This window comes from Mercurialis annua, linkage group LG5 (assembly GCF_937616625.2).
Source record: "Mercurialis annua linkage group LG5, ddMerAnnu1.2, whole genome shotgun sequence".
Classification (NCBI taxonomy): domain Eukaryota; kingdom Viridiplantae; phylum Streptophyta; class Magnoliopsida; order Malpighiales; family Euphorbiaceae; genus Mercurialis; species Mercurialis annua.
The window spans coordinates 28,670,632-28,681,914 of record NC_065574.1 but is presented as its reverse complement, the minus strand read 5'-3'; positions in this window follow the sequence as shown (position 1 = coordinate 28,681,914).

The following is an 11,283-nucleotide window of genomic DNA, read 5'->3' as shown; positions in this document are numbered from 1 at the left end:
GATTCAGTCCATAACTAAATTGATAAATTCTTACATTGTAACTTTTACGTATTATTTATATCCAATATATCATACGAATCCCGATATTAATATTTTCCCGTCAAAACCTATAAATTTCTATTTTCGAAATATAGTGGTAAAATTACCACTTTAGTCCCTGAACTTTACTTTGGGATTTTTCTTGACATTTTCCTTCTCATTTCCAATTATCACTTTATAGCTAGGAAATAATATTAAATACGTCATTGTTGACTTCTCATAACCGACCTACTAAAACTTTATTTATATTAATTTTCTCAGAAAACTTTCCGATATCGCCACTCCGGCGACTCAAAACCGGACACGTGGTCCAATTAGCTAATTAAATATTTTGGGGTATTACATTCTTCCCCCCTTATAAAAATTCTTCCTCGAATTTTCATAAAACTTGTTGAGTCCTTAAAATTGTCCTTATATTTCCCCAATGTCCATTAGTATGTGCTAGTCGTAGTTTTTCTTTTACTTTAACTTTTAGCTCTCCTCTTATAGCTTTGTATCATTGTATAGTTGAGAATCCTCTCGTTGTTACTTTCTTCTCGTCAGTTGCCTTTTCAAGATAGACTGGCTTTAGACGTATCGTTGATATCGTCATCCTTACGTCATCTACAACTGGTCGTGATTTTACTTTCGACCATCGTTAGCGTCAGTTAATTCTCACTTAACAAGTTATTAGTTTATTATCCTTGGTAATCCTCATATTATTATCTGTCTCGTCTATCCTCAAATAGTTACTGACGTATTCATCTTATTCATACCTTTGTGAATATTCGTTCTTATAACGATGAATCTACGGTTTTTTTAATCCTTGCTGGCATTCCTTGTTGCCACGTTCTTTCCTAGGCGGAAATCTTTAATTCCTATTCCTCTCTTCGACCATTCGCTACTTAGTTCCTCTCGAACTACATTTTGTCTATCTTAATCGTTGTTTCTTAGCGAAGTTGTGTCTGATACATCTTTTACTATCTTCAGTTTCTCTTTCCTTTGCTTCTTTAAGCTATCGTGAACTTCGCGTTACTCTTAATCGTGTAGCTTGTACAGCCATCTTCTTTGACCGATACTGTTCGTATTCTCATTTTTCTTATTTGGTCTTTAATTGATCCTTTAAAGATCGCCTCGAGTCTCCTATTGACTTATTAGTCAAACCTGTCTCTCCTTTACGTCATAACTCCTTATTCATAATAACCTCATAAAAACTTCATACGTTTCTTAACATTTAACTTTCTTAAGAATCCTTTTTACTGACTAACCTTCACTTAACTCATCCATACCTTAAATCTTTAATTGATTCAATAGACCTTTAATAAATTATCTACTTTTATACTTAAGTTGTTCTAAATCTGATAATTCTATAAGTTTTCATCAATTTTCTTATCAGAATTTCTTCTTATTATATGAAAATTTTCTCTTTCGTCTTACATTTCTTCTTTTTACTCTTCAAATTATCGTCTTAGTACTGATTGTGATGATTCCTTAGTTTGTTTTTGTTCTGTCTTTCATATTCTTCTTAAAATGTTTTTCGATCATTCTTAATATTTGGATTGTACTTGACTTCACGTTTTACAAACGTTACAAAACAAATCCAAACGTTTCACCTTTTTAGTGATTTAAGCCAAACGTTTACAAACGTTACAACACAAATCCAAACGTTTCACCTTTTTAGCAATTTAAGCCAAACGTTAACAAACGTTACGAAACAAATCCAAACGTTTCACCTTTATAGCGATTGGAGCCAAACGTTTGCAAACGGTACGAAACAAATCCAAATGTTTCCCCTTTTTTAACGATTGAAGCCAAACGTTTGCAAACGTTACGAAATAAAACCAAACGTTTAAAACATTAGAAAACAAATCCAAAGGTTTCACGAGTTTAGCGATTTAAGTCAAACGTTTACAAACGTTTGCAAACGTTACGAAACAAATCCAAACGTTTCATCTTTTTAGCGATTGAAGCCAAACGTTTACAAACGTTATACAACAAATCCAAACATTTCATATATTTAGCGTTTTAACCCAAACGTTTACAAACATTACAAAACAAATCCAAACGTTTCACCTTTTTAGCGATTTAAACAAAATGTTTACAAACGTTAGAAAACAAAACCAAACGTTTACAAACGTTACAAAAAAAAAACAAACGTTTCACATTTTTAGTGATTTAATCCATACGTTTACAAACGTTACGAAACAAATCCAAACCCTTCTCAGCAATTTAAGCGAAACGTTTACAAACGTTTCAAAACAAATCCAAACGTTTCACCTTTTTTAGCGATTTAAGTATAAAGGCTTCACCTTTTTAGCGATTTAAGCCAAACGTTTTTAAACGTTACAAAACAAATCCAAACGTTTCACCTTTTTAGCAATTTAAGCCAAACGTTAACAAACGTTACAAAACAAATCCAAACGTTTCACCTTTTTGGCGATTTAAGCCAAACATTTACAAACGTTACGAAACAAATGTAAACGTTTCCGCTTTTAACGATCTAAGCCAAACATTTACAAACGGTACAAAACAAATCTAAACGTTCCTTCTTTTTAGCGATTTAAGCCAAACGTTTACAAATGCTACAAAACAAATCCAAATATTTCACCTTTTTAGCGATTTAAGCTTAACGTTTACAAAAGTTACGAAATAAATCCAAATGTTTCACCTTTTTAGCGATTAAGCCAAACGTTTACAAACGTTATGAAGCAAATCCAAAGGTTTCCCCTTTTTAGCGATTGAAGCCAAACAAACAAACGTTACAAAACTAATCCAAGCATTTAACCTTTTTAGCGATTTAAGCCAAACGTTTTACAAACGTTACAAAACAAATCCAAACGTTTCACCTTTTTAGCGATTTAAGCCAAACGTTTATAAAAGTTACAAAACAAATCCAAACGTTTCACCTTTTTAGCAATTTAATCCAAACTTTAACAAACGTTACAAAACAAATCCAAACGTTTCACCTTTTTGGCAATTTAAGCCAAACGTTTACTAACGTTACAAAACAAATGTAAACGTTTCCCCTTTTTAACGATCGAAGCCAAATGTTTACAAACGTTTACAAAACAAATCCAAACGATTACCTTTTTAGCAAATTAAGCCAAACGTTAACAAACGTTACAAAAAAAATCCAAATGTTTCACCTTTTCAGCGATTTAAGCCAAACGTTTACAAACATTAAGAAACAAATTCAAACGTTTCCCCTTTTTAGCGATTGAAGCCAAGCAAACAAACGTTACAAAACAAATCCAATCGATTCACCTTTTTAGAGATTTAAGCCAAACGTTTAACAAACGTTACAAAACAAATCCAAACGTTTCACCTTTTTAGAGATTTAAGCCAAACGTTTACAAACGTTACAACACAAATCCAAACGTTTCACCTTTTTAGCAATTTAAGCCAAACGTTAACAAACGTTACGAAACAAATCCAAACGTTTCACCTTTATAGCGATTGAAGCCAAACGTTTGCAAACGGTACGAAACAAATCCAAACATTTTCCCTTTTTTAGATATTGAAGCCAAACGTTTACAAACGTTACGAAATAAAACCAAACGTTTAAAACATTAGAAAACAAATCCAAAGGTTTCACGAGTTTAGCGATTTAAGTCAAACGTTTACAAACGTTTGCAAACGTTACGAAACAAATCCAAACGTTTCATCTTTTTAGCGATTGAAGCCAAACGTTTACAAACGTTATACAACAAATCCAAACATTTCATATATTTAGCGTTTTAACCCAAACGTTTACAAACATTACAAAACAAATCCAAACGATTCACCTTTTTAGCGATTTAAACAAAATGTTTACAAACGTTAGAAAACAAAACCAAACGTTTACAAACGTTACAAAAAAAAAACAAACGTTTCACATTTTTAGTGATTTAATCCATACGTTTACAAACGTTACGAAACAAATCCAAACCCTTCTCAGCAATTTAAGCGAAACGTTTACAAACGTTTCAAAACAAATCCAAACGTTTCACCTTTTTTAGCGATTTAAGTATAAAGGCTTCACCTTTTTAGCGATTTAAGCCAAACGTTTTTAAACGTTACAAAACAAATCCAAACGTTTCACCTTTTTAGCAATTTAAGCCAAACGTTAACAAACGTTACAAAACAAATCCAAACGTTTCACCTTTTTGGCGATTTAAGCCAAACATTTACAAACGTTACGAAACAAATGTAAACGTTTCCCCTTTTAACGATCTAAGCCAAACATTTACAAACGGTACAAAACAAATCTAAACGTTTCTCCTTTTTAGCGATTTAAGCCAAACGTTTACAAATGCTACAAAACAAATCCAAATATTTCACCTTTTTAGCGATTTAAGCTTAACGTTTACAAAAGTTACGAAATAAATCCAAATGTTTCACCTTTTTAGCGATTAAGCCAAACGTTTACAAACGTTATGAAGCAAATCCAAAGGTTTCCCCTTTTTAGCGATTGAAGCCAAACAAACAAACGTTACAAAACTAATCCAAACATTTAACCTTTTTAGCAATTTAAGCCAAACGTTTTACAAACGTTACAAAACAAATCCAAACGTTTCACCTTTTTAGCGATTTAAGCCAAACGTTTATAAAAGTTACAAAACAAATCCAAACGTTTCACCTTTTTAGCAATTTAATCCAAACTTTAACAAACGTTACAAAACAAATCCAAACGTTTCACCTTTTTGGCAATTTAAGCCAAACGTTTACTAACGTTACAAAACAAATGTAAACGTTTCCCCTTTTTAACGATCGAAGCCAAATGTTTACAAACGTTTACAAAACAAATCGAAACGATTACCTTTTTAGCAAATTAAGCCAAACGTTAACAAACGTTACAAATAAAAAATCCAAATGTTTCACCTTTTCAGCGATTTAAGCCAAACGTTTACAAACATTAAGAAACAAATTCAAACGTTTCCCCTTTTTAGCGATTGAAGCCAAGCAAACAAACGTTACAAAACAAATCCAATCGATTCACCTTTTTAGAGATTTAAGCCAAACGTTTAACAAACGTTACAAAACAAATCCAAACGTTTCACCTTTTTAGTGATTTAAGCCAAACGTTTACAAACGTTACAACACAAATCCAAACGTTTCACCTTTTTAGCAATTTAAGCCAAACGTTAACAAACGTTACGAAACAAATCCAAACGTTTCACCTTTATAGCGATTGAAGCCAAACGTTTGCAAACGGTACGAAACAAATCCAAACGTTTCCCCTTTTTTAGATATTGAAGCCAAACGTTTACAAACGTTACGAAATAAAACCAAACGTTTAAAACATTAGAAAACAAATCCAAAGGTTTCACGAGTTTAGCGATTTAAGTCAAACGTTTACAAACGTTTGCAAACGTTACGAAACAAATCCAAACGTTTCATCTTTTTAGCGATTGAAGCCAAACGTTTACAAACGTTATACAACAAATCCAAACATTTCATATATTTAGCGTTTTAACCCAAACGTTTACAAACATTACAAAACAAATCCAAACGATTCACCTTTTTAGCGATTTAAACAAAATGTTTACAAACGTTAGAAAACAAAACCAAACGTTTACAAACGTTACAAAAAAAAAAAACAAACGTTTCACGTTTTTAGTGATTTAATCCATACGTTTACAAACGTTACGAAACAAATCCAAACCCTTCTCAGCAATTTAAGCGAAACGTTTACAAACGTTTCAAAACAAATCCAAACGTTTCACCTTTTTTAGCGATTTAAGTATAAAGGCTTCACCTTTTTAGCGATTTAAGCCAAACGTTTTTAAACGTTACAAAACAAATCCAAACGTTTCACCTTTTTAGCAATTTAAGCCAAACGTTAACAAACGTTACAAAACAAATCCAAACGTTTCACCTTTTTGGCGATTTAAGCCAAACATTTACAAACGTTACGAAACAAATGTAAACGTTTCCCCTTTTAACGATCTAAGCCAAACATTTACAAACGGTACAAAACAAATCTAAACGTTTCTCCTTTTTAGCGATTTAAGCCAAACGTTTACAAATGCTACAAAACAAATCCAAATATTTCACCTTTTTAGCGATTTAAGCTTAACGTTTACAAAAGTTACGAAATAAATCCAAATGTTTCACCTTTTTAGCGATTAAGCCAAACGTTTACAAACGTTATGAAGCAAATCCAAAGGTTTCCCCTTTTTAGCGATTGAAGCCAAACAAACAAACGTTACAAAACTAATCCAAACATTTAACCTTTTTAGCAATTTAAGCCAAACGTTTTACAAACGTTACAAAACAAATCCAAACGTTTCACCTTTTTAGCGATTTAAGCCAAACGTTTATAAAAGTTACAAAACAAATCCAAACGTTTCACCTTTTTAGCAATTTAATCCAAACTTTAACAAACGTTACAAAACAAATCCAAACGTTTCACCTTTTTGGCAATTTAAGCCAAACGTTTACTAACGTTACAAAACAAATGTAAACGTTTCCCCTTTTTAACGATCGAAGCCAAATGTTTACAAACGTTTACAAAACAAATCGAAACGATTACCTTTTTAGCAAATTAAGCCAAACGTTAACAAACGTTACAAATAAAAAATCCAAATGTTTCACCTTTTCAGCGATTTAAGCCAAACGTTTACAAACATTAAGAAACAAATTCAAACGTTTCCCCTTTTTAGCGATTGAAGCCAAGCAAACAAACGTTACAAAACAAATCCAATCGATTCACCTTTTTAGAGATTTAAGCCAAACGTTTAACAAACGTTACAAAACAAATCCAAACGTTTCACCTTTTTAGTGATTTAAGCCAAACGTTTACAAACGTTACAACACAAATCCAAACGTTTCACCTTTTTAGCAATTTAAGCCAAACGTAAACAAACGTTACGAAACAAATCCAAACGTTTCACCTTTATAGCGATTGAAGCCAAACGTTTGCAAACGGTACGAAACAAATCCAAACGTTTCCCCTTTTTTAGATATTGAAGCCAAACGTTTACAAACGTTACGAAATAAAACCAAACGTTTAAAACATTAGAAAACAAATCCAAAGGTTTCACGAGTTTAGCGATTTAAGTCAAACGTTTACAAACGTTTGCAAACGTTACGAAACAAATCCAAACGTTTCATCTTTTTAGAGATTGAAGCCAAACTTTTACAAACGTTATACAACAAATCCAAACATTTCATATATTTAGCGTTTTAACCCAAACGTTTACAAACATTACAAAACAAATCCAAACGTTTCACCTTTTTAGCGATTTAAACAAAATGTTTACAAACGTTAGAAAACGAAACCAAACGTTTACAAACGTTACAAAAAAAAAAACAAACGTTTCACATTTTTAGTGATTTAATCCATACGTTTACAAACGTTACGAAACAAATCCAAACCCTTCTCAGCAATTTAAGCGAAACGTTTACAAACGTTTCAAAACAAATCCAAACGTTTCACCTTTTTTAGCGTTTTAAGTATAAAGGCTTCACCTTTTTAGCGATTTAAGCCAAACGTTTTTAAACGTTACAAAACAAATCCAAACGTTTCACCTTTTTAGCAATTTAAGCCAAACGTTAACAAACGTTACAAAACAAATCCAAACGTTTCACCTTTTTGGCGATTTAAGCCAAACATTTACAAACGTTACGAAACAAATGTAAACGTTTCCCCTTTTAACGATCTAAGCCAAACATTTACAAACGTTACAAAACAAATCTAAACGTTTCTCCTTTTTAGCGATTTAAGCCAAACGTTTACAAATGCTACAAAACAAATCCAAATATTTCACCTTTTTAGCGATTTAAGCTTAACGTTTACAAAAGTTACGAAATAAATCCAAATGTTTCACCTTTTTAGCGATTAAGCCAAACGTTTACAAACGTTATGAAGCAAATCCAAAGGTTTCCCCTTTTTAGCGATTGAAGCCAAACAAACAAACGTTACAAAACTAATCCAAACATTTAACCTTTTTAGCGATTTAAGCCAAACGTTTTACAAACGTTACAAAACAAATCCAAACGTTTCACCTTTTTAGCGATTTAAGCCAAACGTTTATAAAAGTTACAAAACAAATCCAAACGTTTCACCTTTTTAGCAATTTAATCCAAACTTTAACAAACGTTACAAAACAAATCCAAACGTTTCACCTTTTTGGCAATTTAAGCCAAACGTTTACTAACGTTACAAAACAAATGTAAACGTTTCCCCTTTTTAACGATCGAAGCCAAATGTTTACAAACGTTTACAAAACAAATCCAAACGATTACCTTTTTAGCAAATTAAGCCAAACGTTAACAAACGTTACAAAAAAAATCCAAATGTTTCACCTTTTCAGCGATTTAAGCCAAACGTTTACAAACATTAAGAAACAAATTCAAACGTTTCCCCTTTTTAGCGATTGAAGCCAAGCAAACAAACGTTACAAAACAAATCCAATCGATTCACCTTTTTAGAGATTTAAGCCAAACGTTTAACAAACATTACAAAACAAATCCAAACGTTTCACCTTTTTAGTGATTTAAGCCAAACGTTTACAAACGTTACAACACAAATCCAAACGTTTCACCTTTTTAGCAATTTAAGCCAAACGTTAACAAACGTTACGAAACAAATCCAAACGTTTCACCTTTATAGCGATTGAAGCCAAACGTTTGCAAACGGTACGAAACAAATCCAAACGTTTCCCCTTTTTTAGATATTGAAGCCAAACGTTTACAAACGTTACGAAATAAAACCAAACGTTTAAAACATTAGAAAACAAATCCAAAGGTTTCACGAGTTTAGCGATTTAAGTCAAACGTTTACAAACGTTTGCAAACGTTACGAAACAAATCCAAACGTTTCATCTTTTTAGCGATTGAAGCCAAACTTTTACAAACGTTATACAACAAATCCAAACATTTCATATATTTAGCGTTTTAACCCAAACGTTTACAAACATTACAAAACAAATCCAAACGTTTCACCTTTTTAGCGATTTAAACAAAATGTTTACAAACGTTAGAAAACGAAACCAAACGTTTACAAACGTTACAAAAAAAAAAAACAAACGTTTCACATTTTTAGTGATTTAATCCATACGTTTACAAACGTTACGAAACAAATCCAAACCCTTCTCAGCAATTTAAGCGAAACGTTTACAAACGTTTCAAAACAAATCCAAACGTTTCACCTTTTTTAGCGATTTAAGTATAAAGGCTTCACCTTTTTAGCGATTTAAGCCAAACGTTTTTAAACGTTACAAAACAAATCCAAACGTTTCACCTTTTTAGCAATTTAAGCCAAACGTTAACAAACGTTACAAAACAAATCCAAACGTTTCACCTTTTTGGCGATTTAAGCCAAACATTTACAAACGTTACGAAACAAATGTAAATGTTTCCCCTTTTAACGATCTAAGCCAAACATTTACAAACGTTACAAAACAAATCTAAACGTTTCTCCTTTTTAGCGATTTAAGCCAAACGTTTACAAATGCTACAAAACAAATCCAAATATTTCACCTTTTTAGCGATTTAAGCTTAACGTTTACAAAAGTTACGAAATAAATCCAAATGTTTCACCTTTTTAGCGATTAAGCCAAACGTTTACAAACGTTATGAAGCAAATCCAAAGGTTTCCCCTTTTTAGCGATTGAAGCCAAACAAACAAACGTTACAAAACTAATCCAAACATTTAACCTTTTTAGCGATTTAAGCCAAACGTTTTACAAACGTTACAAAACAAATCCAAACGTTTCACCTTTTTAGCGATTTAAGCCAAACGTTTATAAAAGTTACAAAACAAATCCAAACGTTTCACCTTTTTAGCAATTTAATCCAAACTTTAACAAACGTTACAAAACAAATCCAAACGTTTCACCTTTTTGGCAATTTAAGCCAAACGTTTACTAACGTTACAAAACAAATGTAAACGTTTCCCCTTTTTAACGATCGAAGCCAAATGTTTACAAACGTTTACAAAACAAATCCAAACGATTACCTTTTTAGCAAATTAAGCCAAACGTTAACAAACGTTACAAAAAAAATCCAAATGTTTCACCTTTTCAGCGATTTAAGCCAAACGTTTACAAACATTAAGAAACAAATTCAAACGTTTCCCCTTTTTAGCGATTGAAGCCAAGCAAACAAACGTTACAAAACAAATCCAATCGATTCACCTTTTTAGAGATTTAAGCCAAACGTTTAACAAACATTACAAAACAAATCCAAACGTTTCACCTTTTTAGTGATTTAAGCCAAACGTTTACAAACGTTACAACACAAATCCAAACGTTTCACCTTTTTAGCAATTTAAGCCAAACGTTAACAAACGTTACGAAACAAATCCAAACGTTTCACCTTTATAGCGATTGAAGCCAAACGTTTGCAAACGGTACGAAACAAATCCAAACGTTTCCCCTTTTTTAGATATTGAAGCCAAACGTTTACAAACGTTACGAAATAAAACCAAACGTTTAAAACATTAGAAAACAAATCCAAAGGTTTCACGAGTTTAGCGATTTAAGTCAAACGTTTACAAACGTTTGCAAACGTTACGAAACAAACCAAACGTTTCATCTTTTTAGCGATTGAAGCCAAACGTTTACAAACGTTATACAACAAATCTAAACATTTCATATATTTAGCGTTTTAACCCAAACGTTTACAAACATTACAAAACAAATCCAAATGTTTCACCTTTTTAGCGATTTAAACAAAATGTTTACAAACGTTAGAAAACGAAACCAAACGTTTACAAACGTTACAAAAAAAAAACAAACGTTTCACATTTTTAGTGATTTAATCCATACGTTTACAAACGTTACGAAACAAATCCAAACCCTTCTCAGCAATTTAAGCGAAACGTTTACAAACGTTTCGAAACAAATCCAAACGTTTCACCTTTTTTAGCGATTTAAGTATAAAGGCTTCACCTTTTTAGCGATTTAAGCCAAACGTTTTTAAACGTTACAAAACAAATCCAAACGTTTCACCTTTTTAGCGATTGAAGCCAAACGTTTACAAGCGTTACAAAACAAATCCAAATGTTTCACCTTATTAGCAATTTAAGTAACGTTAACAAACGTTACAAAATAAATTCAAACGTTTCACCTTTTTAGCGATTGAAGCCAAACGTTTACAAACGTTACAAAACAAATCCAAATGTTTACATTATTAGCAATTAAAGCCAAACGTTAACAAACGTTACAAAACAAATCCAAATGTTTCACGTTTTTAGCGATTTTAGCCAAACATTTACAAACGTTACGAAACTAATCCAAACGTTTCACCCTTTCAGCGATTGAAGCCAAACGTTTACAA